Here is a 14,106-nt window from a genome sequence, read left to right as displayed (position 1 = left end):
CTTATTTTCCAAAAATTTTAAAGAACGAATGATGAAGAAATTCAAATTTTATTGCGTTAGTTAAAATAATAAATAGCAATATTTCTAATTTTATGACATTTTATTATTTCAACAAATGTTCGTTGATTTGTTTATTTCTTTTATATTCGTTCGTTTTATTTGAGTCATATAAAAGATGATCTGATTTCTAATAATATAACAGAAATCGGTTTTCTGAGTATTAAATCATCACATTCATCTGCCAATTAACTTTTTTATTCGTATAGCTTTCAGCACCGAGTGGTAAATTTTTATAGAAAATAATAAAATTACATCATTAAAAATGGAAAACTAAAGCATTCTAAAAAAAAACCATTCTGAATCAACCTGACGTGCAAATAACAATGAATCAATTTTTGATGTCAATTGTCAGTGTCACGTGACAACAGTTTTTTCTCAGATACAAACTCACCTCAAATTGAAATTCATTTTAAACTGGAAATCATTAAACATATTATGAAAATAAAAAAAGATATATTACAAAAAATATTCAAAATCATTAAAACTTCAAATTTTAAGAAACAACAAGCCATTTTACATGAAATATTATCCCAAAAAATCGTGAAAATCTACAACATATTCTATAATTTGAATTCTCCGAGAATACTTTTCAATTTTTATCCACTTTTCTATTTTAGATTATTTTCATCTTCAAGGTGGTTATTTCGTCGTTAATAAAACGAATACGCAGTTAAAATAGTTCGGAAGAAAAGTATTCCATCAATTTTTGAAAAATAAATTAAGTTTCTAAACTGAGAATCGTTTTAATTCTCCTTTCAAATCAATTCACTGATAAATATGTTATGAAAATTTATTTTAAAATTATTAAAGTTTCAAATTTAAAAAAAGAATGTAAAATATTTCGCATAAAATTATGTCCCCAAGAATCTCGAAAATTAAATTCACGTTTTATAGTTAATTCTATCATGAATATATAATTATTTTTAGCATCGTATCGATTCAAGTCTATATTCTTCTTCTAGCCGATCATATCGCCGTTAATAAAGCGAATATGTAGTAAAAAATATTTGAAAGAAAAAATCTCTATCAACTATTGAAAAATAAAGCTTGAGAACTGAAAGTCGTTTAATTTCTCAGCTCGAAAATTACTCACTAATAAAATATTGCTTACGATAAAAATCTCTGCATTGCTTAGTAAAAAACGTTTTCTAAGCAATAAAAAAATAATTTAAAAAAAAAACGAAATCATTTACGTATAATCATACTTCCAAAATAAATGACTAAATGACTACCATAATCAATCATTGATTACAAATCTGAGTTACGTCACGAATCAAAATGCTTAAACAGACTCAGATCGAAAATTTCTTTTGTTGAAAAAAAAAGAAAATCCGAGTAGAAAAGTTCCGTCCAGTAAATGAAACAGAAAATATAATCAACAAACATTTTTTTATAAGTGAGCTCTTCAAAAATTAAGAACGGGTTTCAGTCACCAACCATTAAATAAATGAAAAAAAGCAGAGCATCATTAGCTAGTGAAAAGATTGAGCGTGAAATGATGCTGGCTCTCGATGAAAAGTCCACTCAACTAACTGGACCGTGACGATTTGATATGTTGGCGACTGGATGTCAAGACTAATTGATTTAAAAGAAGCCATGCACACGCAAAGCAACATAGACCCCAATCTAAAGACGATGACACCTTTTTAGCAATTCAAGAGGAGTGTTTGCATTAGAAAAAAGTAGTATTTGAACCAGCATAATATTAATATTTAATACTCGAACTGTCTGTTTTTTTTAGATTTAATAAGATAATATTAAATGGTAACAAACTGCATGAGATTGATACCATCATAAGTAACCTTAAGCGACTTCATTTCTAAGATGACCTAAAAATATATCGTAAAACATGTTTCAGATTACAGATTTCGTTTTGACATGTTGAAAGCGACATCAACGATTTCACAGACCATAAATATTGATACAAGCCTAAAAATCCACAATACATTCATTCCAAAAAAATCTATGACAGTAATTTGTTTGGGAAAATGTAATGAATCAGTTTTTTCTTAAGCTTTCAGAAAATAAGTAGTGAAAGAATCAGAAATGAAAAATATTATTCAGTGCTTGCGAATTAAAAAGAATAATCATCAAACATATTAGTTCCACTTATTTAAAATTTGTCAGAAACATAACACGATTTATCGTTTTTTATTACTCTATCATGTGCATACATAAATAGAAAATTAAATAGGATTGTGTAGTTATGTACAGACAGGAAATATCACAAAAGATTTAATATTAATTCATTACAAGTTTTAATTATGCAACACAAATTAAAAGTAGTAAATAGTAAAAGAATCTGAGATGATAAATATTCTTCAGCGAAATTCAAAATAATCATCAATCAAATGCATTAGTTCCACTAATTTAAAATTTCTGAGAAATCTAGCACGATTTATAGATTTTTATTACATCACTATGTGCATACATCAATACAAAATTAAATATGATTATATAGATGCGTATAGACATGAAATGTCACAAAAGATTTAATATTACTTCACTACAAGTTTTCATTAAGCAATATAAACTGTAAATAGTAAAAGATTCTGAAATGAGAAATATTCTTCAGTGCTTGCGAATTCAAAATAATCATCAATCAAATGCATCAGTTCCACTAATTTAAAATTTGTTAGAAATGCGCGATTTATTGATTTTTTTTACATCACTATGTGCGTACATACATAGAAAATAAATAGGGTTATATAGATGTGCATTGGCATGAAATTGTCACAAAAGATTTAATATTACTTCATTACAAGTTTTAATTATGCAACATAAATGATAATTCACCAAATACTTTAAAGAAATATTTATTCAAAAATCAATTTAGCTTGATTTTTAACAGCAAAATGTTTATTAAAATACCCTAAGCAAATGAGTTTTCTGAGTTATCATTATAAGTATTTAACCCTTTCTAGGACCGTGGGAAGTATGCTTCCCACCAAATTTATCAATCTTTGTATAAAATTATGTAGGTTGGCATAAGTTCTGACAAATGTTTTTAGTAAGTCAGAAACTTAGATGCTTCAGTTCTTTATCTCAGACAAAATGATGTGTCTTGATTTGTTATTTAATTATTAATTAACCAAATTAATTAATTAATCAAATTAAATTTATCTAATAAGCTAAATGAATCCTTTTTCTTATTCTAATTTCAAGTCTAAAAATATTTTAACATAATATGACTGGAAAAAAATGGCCCTTTAAAGGCTTAAAATATTTAATACGTGACAATACGCTTTTAATATTTATGAATTTAAAACAATCATTAATCAAAATGCAGTGATATCACCAAATAAAAAACTGTTAGAAGTGTAAAATGAGGCATTTATTGATTTTTACAACTTTGTAATACACATACATCAATAAGAAATTAAATAGGACTGTAATGATGTTTCTTAGTTTCAAAAAATGAATGTAACAAAATATTTAATATTATTTTGTATGAGATTTTAGATTGCAATTTGATTAATAATTTGAAAAAAAATTACAAAAATATTTCTTTGGAAGAAATAAGTCTGTTCGACTGCTGCGTTTAACAAGAAAATTCATTAGTATTTTTTAAACCGTATCTTTCTACTATGCATTTAACTTATTCGAAATTAAAAGCAGATAAAGCTCGATTTTGACACGAAACACTCTAAAAGCCTCATTTCCTTGTTTACTAAGACTTCTAAAGAATATTAAAAAGAAGCTTAAAGCATCTTCTGCTTGTTTCAGACTCATTACCTCAATAAATCAGTCACTAATATCAACCAAAAGATGATTGATTATGAAGCTGAGTCTAATGATAAACTTGATGAGAGCTTTAGATTTTCATTTGACCGCTCCCCCGCCCTATTGTTTAAATAATGAGCTTTCTCGGGGAGAAATTATCTGAAGATGCCACTCAAATTGCCCATCATTACTCACCGAGATAGTAAACAATACTCATAAGGTATGTGGCAGAGTAAATGAAATAATTAGTAGTCACTTTGTATTCTGATGACATGCTTTTATCTCAAACACTTTATTTTCTCTCTATCTTCTTGCTACTTAGTTTTTGTTCTGGGTGGCATTCTTTATCATTCATATCTTTTAATTATCGACTTTATATATATCCACAGAATATTCAAACATTATGTTTTGGATGTGAAGTTCCAGCATTAAATTTATGTGAGACCTACATGTATAACCATTACAACGCCTCGATTCTGGCAATAAAATGAAGCTAAATTGCTTAATGCTTTTGAATTAGTGATTCTATTTCGGGAAAAAAAGAAGGAAAAAAAACGTGACTTTACCATATGAGCAAAATATTCTTTAGCTTTACATTTTAGAAGGAAAATAAGATAAATAATCACTAATTATTAATTAACATCAAGAAATTTAGGAAATATAGTTAATCGAATATTTTTTAATGTAAAACGTCAACTAAAAATTAGAAAGTGGTAGAAATTCTCCTAGACTCATTTTCAAGTGCAATTTTGTAATTAATTTATCGAATAAACGATATATTATATCAAATTACAAAAATGTATCTGGTACATTCTTCCAAGTTTATTATATTACTGTGTTTTGCTCAGACAATTGCATTTCAGTAATAGCAACGTCAGAAATTTAAGAATTACCAAGTTCAAATATTCACTTCATTATTCGCACACAATTCCCGTAATTGGTTGAAAATTTATTAAATTATATTAAATTATGTTTTAATTTCTAACAAAAAATCATCAAGTTGCGAAGAACTCAATCAGTTTGGGCCTTGTTTTTTAAATTGTTCAAGAAGTTTACGACAAGATAGTAATTTTTTCTGTTTGAACATTCAAATGTTGCGTAATGGCATTCAATTAATAAGAGCATGATATTTGCTTACTTCCTTTACCTAAACATATCAATAACATTATTTCTAATTAGTATTTAATAAAAATATAGGTTTCTTATGAATCAAACAAACGCATAAAAATAAATACTATATAATACTATACACTATAATAATAATAATAATATAACTACTATAATAGTATACTATAAGATATAATTCTTTCTGTTTGAACATTCAAATGTGGCGCAATGGCATTCATTTAATAACAGCATGATATTTGCTTACTTCCTTTTCCTAAGCATATCAATAGTATCATTTCAAAATAGTATTTAATAGAAACATGGGTTTCTTATGCATCAAACAAATGAATAAAAAATACTATATAATACTATACGCTACAATAATAATATAAATACTATAATGCTATAGTACTATAAAAATAATTGTAGAATTCTTGATGTAGCACAAAAAAAATATTGTCCTGCTGGTTTTATAAGTATAATAATATCTTTTCCTCTAGATATATCATCTACTTACTGGCGTAAAAGTCGCATTATTCATATTTGATATCCCGCAGACAATCACTGCATGCTTCTATAAAATATTAATAACAATGATCGGTTGGTTTGAAATAATCTATTAATTTTACTGTGCTAGCAAGAGCTTTGAGAGGCAGAAGATTATGCCAAAATGCCTTTATTCAATTTAATTACATTCCCAATTTTTCTTAATGCAAATTTTATGACATTTTGATAAATATTATGAAAATCTTGATGTTTCCTATTATATTTTAATGTTTTTTACCATTAATCGTATTCAGCATTTGCACTCATAATTGATTGGAGTATTATTTGATGCTTATATTGCCAGTAAAATGTGAATATTTTTGGTGTGTTTATTTTGCATTGTTTCTTTTGTGTGTTTTCTTTGACTTCTGTATATTTCGCGTTTTATATGTGTAAAATAAAATGAAATATATAGGCTAAGATATTATTAATCATGTCAGCTGGAAAAATTAAAATAGTTTGATATTTTATGATGCATTATCCTATCGTTCTTAAGCCATGTGACTCAATAAAAATTGTAAAAATATCATATAAAATACTGATATTCATAATTTTTGCATAAAGTAGACTGAAAAACCCTTATAAAATAAAAAAATATATCAGTTAAAAGCAAAAAGGGTTTTGAAAAAAAAGAAGAAATATGCCTTTTTTTACTAAATATAGATATAAAGTAAAAGTAATCTACTTTAGAAGTTTGTATCAGGATTTTTCAAAATGCAACAAATAACAAAAGAAATAATTTATCTAGTACCTGAAATAAGAAAAAGGACAAATTTCTATACAATCTTAAAATATGAAGCTCGATTGATAAAAAAACATGAAATTTTCCATTTTATTGGTAATATGCCAAATTAAAATAACTGTACACTTTTTTAATGAACATACTACTTATTCTGCAGTTTAGGAACTGCATAACATATTGAGGAATTAGTATACAAATTTTGAAAAAGAAAAAAAAAAGCTGCATTGGATTTGAATTAATGGGGGTTTTCTAAAAGATTTTTTAATTTTATTTTTTTAATTTTTTAATTTAATTAATAAAGATTTTTAAGAAAATTTAGAATATGAGAATAATAGTATTGTAACGTATATATTATTAGGTAAATATGGTATTAAAAATTAATATATACAAATATGGCATTAAAAAATAATATATACAAATATGGCATTAAAAAATTAATATATACAAATATGGCATTAAAAATTAATATATACAAATATGGTATTAAAAATTAATATATACAAATATGGCATTAAAAATTAATATATAATAATAATAATAATAATAATATGTGTGTGTTTCAGGGAAAATTCATCTCCTCTCAGCACTACACTGCCCCAAGCACACTCAAATGTTACGTGACGTCTCTCAATCCTAACGGCATACCGTTTGCAGGAAAAATTAGGATCATCAATCAACGTTCGCGATTTCTGCTTCTGTACATCGGCGAAAAAATCGGAGATAATACAGGACATTATTATCGGTCATGGCAGGTTTCCACTTGACCTTAAGCCGATGAAAAATACTTCAAAAGGCGCGGAAATTCTTTTCCTGGTGCTTTCTAAAGACCTAGGTCTTATTTTCTATGAGAATGTTTATTAGAAAATGGGGATGAATATTTGAGTACCGCTTGCTTCCTAAACAGCGATGAAATGCTACTGAAGTTCCTGAAATAATTATTATTTATCCTCTTATGTTAGTTGCATAATGCTTTCAACAAAATCAATAAAGCTATGCAATCTGCTATATGAAAAAAGATGATGACATTACGCAATACTAAGTGGCTTTTCGTCTTAAAATTATTTGCTAAAGTAATCTTTTTTCAAAGTTGAAGTTTTGAAAAGACTGCAGACAAAATATTAATATCTCGCTAATTAAATTTTCGAATTTGCGTTATCAAAAAAAGTAGTCCATTTCCTTGCGTCTTGTTTTGTTCAGTAGGTTCAAACAAATAATTCTTTCAACTTTTTTCAATACACAAACTGAGCATTTTTCCTGAGTACCCGCTTTATAGTTATTGGAAGTCATTATTCCAAACATTCCGAATGAAATTTGGAAAAAATGATTTTCGCATTTCGCTAAAAACAAAAATAAAGGCTTTTTAATTCAATGATTCTGATGAATTATGTGAAATGCAATAATTTAATATCATTAAAATTCTTAACGCAATATCCTATAAAATCAGATAATAAATGATTCTGATGCATGCAGAATTCTATGTGCCTTCGCAAATGCAGTTTTCAGTTATCTTTTTGTTTTAAATTCTATAATTATTAGTGATTGAAATAATTTATGTGAAATGCTGTAATTTAAACAACTTAAAAACTATGCGCAATTTCTTGAGAAAGCAAATAAAACGTGCTTAGGAGTATTACAAAATTTTACGTCCCTTTGCAAATACAGTTATTACTACCTGTCTGCAATAAAAAAAATTTAATATGCCCTTCTTTCTTGGTCAAAAAATAAAAAAATAATCAATTCTAATGGTATTTTACTTTTCATTTAAAAAAAAATCTTCCGAAAGAACAGTTTATTAAGATCAGCAGAAAAAACAGAAAGAAAAAGCCAGCTTTGAACATTTCATTCCAACCTTGAAAATCGAAATTCTTCAAAATTACAGTATTTCTGTCGATAATTACATTTTTTGCAATAGTTTATTTTGAATATTCGATAATTATCATTCCATTCTTTTTGAAACCTTGAAAATTTATGAAATATGATGATTATATGATATTTAGGAATTAATTGACGGAACATGATTATCCTGCCTTCCACTGACCTGGATTTACTTAAATTTAGGTTTGAATTCAATCACACAATATTTTCATGAACGCCTAAATTAAAGTTGGAATGATAGGTAGGTTTTAAGATGTAAGGTAAAACAGGAGGGTTTGGACTATGTGAGTTTCTTTTGCACAACAGTCTAAACAGTATTAAACATCTAAAGATCAACTTTCATATCTCACGAAACTGCATCACCCATAACAGCTCGTCTTATACACTCAAAAAAAGTGATTAATTCAGAATATCCACATTGAGTATACAGATGAATTATAGAAAATCAATCCATATGATTGAATTCTATAAAATTATCCTGTTAAATTATTCGAAAGCTAATAATTATAGAAATAAAACCAAAAGAGAAAATACTTTCAAAAAGACCGGCAAAGTAAGGGAAAGCACGACTTGATATCTTTCCTAACTCTTCTAATAATTTTTTTTTTTTTTTGTCAATTTGACTGACTGCAATGTTTGAATACATTTTATTGTCATATCGGAAAATGTTCCTTAACCAACCAGAGGTGTTTAAGTCTTTTTTTCAACATTTTTATCAATAAATAGAATCAATCTGATTAGTATATCGTCATTTCTGTTTCGTTTTTAGTAAAAAAGCTTTTGTAACAAAATTATAGTTAAAGACTTTCTGGACTACTTAAGAGATATAAAAATATTTCGCACAAAACTTTTTGATTTTCTTTCTTTCTTTCTCTAAATAAGAGAGAAAATTTCAAGTTTCTACCTTAGTCTAAATTAAAAGAAACTTTATGTAATGCATATCTTCACAAGTTAATAGTTTCAATTCATACATTCTAGGGCATATAATGGGGACGATGATCAGTTTAGACACATCATCGATCTGATTTATCTGACGTTCTAATGAATTTGCTCATCAAAAACATTCTATGATACCGAAAAATGCAATAGAAAATATCAGCAAATAGATTGAATATAAGTAATTCGTAGCATTTTTCCCATTTCCATAACATTAAGAGCTATACTTTATACTTTATCCCAACGATATTGAATTGGTGCTCGAAAGAGAAAATTCTGTGAAATACGGATTTCCGTAATTATATAAAAAAAGGTACACATCCTAAGAAAACACACTTTAGTATGAATTTATAATTGAGTACAGATAAATCAGAAAACTCTTTCTCAAACGGATACAGCAAGGACAAAACAAAGGAAATAAGCATTCTTTAAATATATAAGTCATACATCTGACGTCTGACCCGCCACGAAGGCACACGGAAAATTTACTGAATGACCGTACCATCGCAACAGCAACACTGGTGGTAACTGTGGTTGAGTCCTAAGGGCCATCACCGGCCACGGTACAACCCTCCCCGAAAGAAGTACGTCCCGTCATCGATGGGAGGAGCCAGATCCCCCACCTATTTGTGTGCCCACCAGGGTGGCGAGATCCAATCACCATACCGGAAGCATCTCATCCTCATTTCGTGGTGTATCCCGGCGTTTTTCTTTAAATACAAAAAATAATTTTCGATAGTAATACGACTAACAACAGCCATGAGATTTATGAAACTCTCCCACAAATATCTGAACCAAAATTTAATTCTGCGAAAGACTGATTCTATAGATTCATAGGTGTAATATAATGCGGAAAATATCTTTCTTTTTTCCGGTTTCATTTAATCATTTTTACGTCTCGTTTTGATTCAACGCCAGAACTATTTTGGAAAAGGTCTCACAATTTTGAACTGCGGTTCAAATGACGAGGACAACACTTGAGACGGAACTTTTTTTGTCCAAACTTCTAAGCCGTAACTGCGGAAGAATGATTGGCTCCAACGTATTAGCTTGTACTTACACGGCTATTTTTTGGTGAAATTCGTTTTTGAATCCAAACACAAGAACTCGGCAACAGGCCACTGCGGTTCTCACTCTTATTTCAGAGAGCAGTTGGGCCGTGGTGGCCTAGTGGTAAGGTCTCGGCTTGTGAGCCGTAGGGTTTCAGGTTCGAGACCCTATTCCACCGAAGAACTGCCGTGTCAGGGGGCCTGTTGCAAAATAAATCCGTCAGGGCCAAACATTCTCTCGTTGGTGTGGTGTGACCGCGATTCAAAATTACGAGGACCGTCCCAAAATAGCCCTAGTGTTGCTTTAAACGGGATGTTAATATAACTAAACTTCAGAGAGCAGTTTTAGATGAATTTGAGTCCATTACAGTTAATGATGTATGATTATGTTGCTACACTATTTTTTTTTAAAAATTCAGTTTACTTTTAGTGAATATTAGTCCTATATATTAATTGCGTGTTTTTTATTCGGAATTTAAGAATATTTGTAAGTAGATAAATGTGATACTTGTTATTTTAACCCTTTCTAGGGCCGTGGGAAGTATGCTTCCCACCAAATTTATCCATCTTTGTATGAATTTATGTAGGGTGGCATAAGCTCTGACAAATTTTTTTAGAAAGACAGAAACTTAGAAGCTTTAGTTCTTTATCTCACACAAAATGATGTGTCTTGATTAGTTACTGAATTATTAATTAAACAAATTAATTAATTAATCAAATTAAATTTATTTAATAAGCTAAATGAATCTCTTTTCTTATTCTAATTTCAAGCCTAAAAATATTTTTACATAATATGACTAGAAAAAAATGGTCCTTTAAAGGGTTAAGGCAATCCCTATTTGTAATTTTACTAAAAATTTTAAAAAGAAATGAAGACTGCATCTGAAACAAACGTCACTCGCATTGCTTTGTAGAGATGTGTAGTTTTATAAAGAAAGTCATGAATTTAAAAATAAAATAAATCACCCCTTAAGGACATGTTGAAAACACAAATGAAGTCATATTGCAATTATTCTCAATAAAATGCATAGAAAATAAATGCATATGCAGTTAAATTTAAATGCGTCCATCTTTCTTTTGTAGAATATGCGTTGAATCCTTAAAAAATAAACGCTGATGATTTACGATTGGAATGCACCTTTTTGAAACCTTGACACCGTAAAGAAGTGCGTGGAACAGTTTTAGAAAGTAATATATCATTCGAAAATAGATTGTAAGGAAAGAGTTTCTGCCACACACATATTTGAATAATATATTATCCAAACATCTATAAGCTGAAAAGTTCATGCATCATAACGAGGTACGTTTCTTTTGCTCCTATTTATCTCATATTCAGACAAAAAAAATTCAAACGTTTCTAAGGTTTTTTTATTGTACTCTACGAGCTGCATTTCTACTATAAAACGATTTTAAAGCTTTTATGAAAAGGCTTATCTCTTTGACGAATCTTTAAAAAAAATTCAACAACAGCACATAATTCAATTACTAATTACTTGAAAATGAACTAATTACTGAATGTATTATTTGAATACAATATTTCAATGTAGCCTAATCTTTGACCTTTTGTTACAAAAAAGAATCACTGTCGTTTATTTATTTATTTTAGCTTTTTGCATCTGAAATATACACGAAGAATATAGGCAATGTTCAAAAATTTCGGCTTCGAGGTTTTGATGAATATCTACGCCTAGGATATATCAGAGAAAAAAAATCAAACGAAATAAAAATTTTTAAAAAATAAAAAAAAACATATATGTCTATACGACACTCAATCTATGAACTTAGTAATTCAAAAACAGCGCATAATTCAAATCTTAATTTATTATAAACTTGAATATAGGCAATGTTCAAAATTTCGGCCTCGAGATTTTGATGAATATCTACGCCTTGGATATATGAGAGAGAAAAAAATCAAACGAAATAAAATTTTTTAAAAATAAAAAAAAAACATATATGTCTATACGACACTCAATCTATGAACTTAGTAATTCAAAAACAGCGCATAATTCAAATCTTAATTTATTATAAACTTGAATATAGGCAATCTTCAAAATTTCGACCTCGAGATTTTGATGAATATCTACGCCTTGGATATATCAGAGAAAAAAAATGAAACGAAATAAAATTAAAAAAAAAAACGTGTCTATCTATACGACACTCAATCTATGAATTTAGTAATTCAAAAACAAAGCATAATTCAAATCTTAATTTATTATAAACTTGAAAATACATAAATGAATAAATATATGATATGAATGCATTATGTCACTATGATCTAATCTTGGATCTTTTGTTACTAAAAAAGAGTCACTAACGTCCGTTTACTTATTTATTTTAGCTTTTTTGTATTTGAAATATACAATGAGAATACACAGCAATAGTCAAAATTTTTGGCTTCAAGATTTTGATGAATCTGAGCCATAGATCTATCTGGGAAAAAAATGAAACGGAATAAATTAAAAACCATATCTGTCTATACGGCACTCTCTCTATGAACTTAGTAGCTCAAAAACGTAGCGATGAAATTTTTTCATGGAGTTAATAGTTTATTAAATAGATATTAAGTACTTTCTCCTGAAACTGTGAATTTCTATCGAATTTTGAATGAAATCCGTCGTTTATGGGAAGTCTGTCCATCGGAAACTTTCATCCAAGGAAACTGGATGAAAAAAAAAAAATTCAGCTAAATGAATATATCTGGCATGTAGTTTTATTATCTGGCGTTTAAATCTGTATCAATTTGCAGGTTAATGTTGACTGTTTGTCTAAAGGTTTTTTTTGTGTGTCTGTGTGAAAGTGATAACTGAAGAACACAGCAAGCAGGAAATATAAATTTGGATATGTGGTCTTGATATCAAAGTTACAGATCTATATCAATTTCTGGACTCAGTCGATCAGTGGGAAAACATCCAAAATCCACACTCAATTCTATTTACTATATCACTAAGTTAAACAAAAATTCATTCAAAATGTATACTCGATTCTATTAACCATATGACTAAGCGAAACAAAAATTCATCCAAAATACACGCTACAATTCACCCAAAATGCACTCTCGATTCTGTTTATTGTATGACTCGCTAAGCTCAAATTCATCCAAAATGCACTCTCGATTCTGTTTATTGTATGACTCGCTAAGCTAAAATTCACCCAAAATACACACTCGATTCTATTTACGCCTAAGCTAAACCAAAATATCCCAGAAGCCATCAGCCATATAAAGGGGTGATCTCCTTCACTGTTTAAATAAAAACCCAGAACCTCCTCGTTATCACAATTTAATCATTAAGTTTTTTGCATGATAATTCGTTACAACGAATAATTTATTTGCATTAACCTCTGAATTCAAAGAAAAAGTATCTTTTAAAAATGATATACAAGCGGTTGTTTTGTCTTTATTGTTTTTCAATGTTGCATTGATTACTTCAAATGATTCCTAGCAGCATTATATGCATATCCGTTCCTCAAGAGCGAAACAAGCTTTAAATAATGATTTCCCTTCTGCACAAATAATTATGAATAAGATATTGCAAATCAACGCGCATCTAATCCAAATATAGGCTTGCCAACAAGTTTCCTGTTTTTGATTCCTAAAATTGTACGCATTTTCTCTAAGCGAACAATAATATTTGCTTTATAAATAAACTCCATAATGACTCGGTTAAGCGATGAAAGGTTGTTTGATCTTGCCCTTGTCAAGGAAAGTTTTAAAACTGTCAATAAGAATACATTGTTGATTCTTCATGCCCACCCCATCTCTTCATTACTTTAAAAGGATTTGAAATGTTTCTTCTACGTCGTAATTTACAGCTCTCAGAACTTAAAGCTAATGTAATTCCTTCAATAAATACGAATTAAAGCTAAATAATAGGGTGATGCTGATTGTTCTTGGTATCGATTAATGATTTGTTTTAAAGATAGGGTAGCGGGTGACAGAAATTTGAGCTCACTTCGATAGTTCACGAATTCTAATTTTTATTGCATGGGGCTCGATGGCCTAGCTCGAAAATCTCTGTTTTATGTCCGAGACTCAATTTTATAGAATGCTGAGTGTGTGGTTATGTGGAT

At 28.6% G+C, this 14,106-nt stretch overlaps 1 protein-coding gene across 1 annotated transcript in view; it reads right to left on the bottom strand.

Moving 5' to 3' along the window:
* The window catches only part of LOC129960214 (A disintegrin and metalloproteinase with thrombospondin motifs 9-like), a 344,112-nt gene that overhangs the window by 160,334 nt on the left and 169,672 nt on the right, over positions 1 to 14,106 (bottom strand). The gene's annotated exons all lie outside the window — the stretch shown is intronic.

The sequence above is a fragment of the Argiope bruennichi genome, chromosome X2 (genome assembly GCF_947563725.1).
Source record: "Argiope bruennichi chromosome X2, qqArgBrue1.1, whole genome shotgun sequence".
NCBI lineage: Eukaryota > Metazoa > Arthropoda > Arachnida > Araneae > Araneidae > Argiope > Argiope bruennichi.
This window is presented reverse-complemented; position numbering and strand designations above follow the sequence as displayed.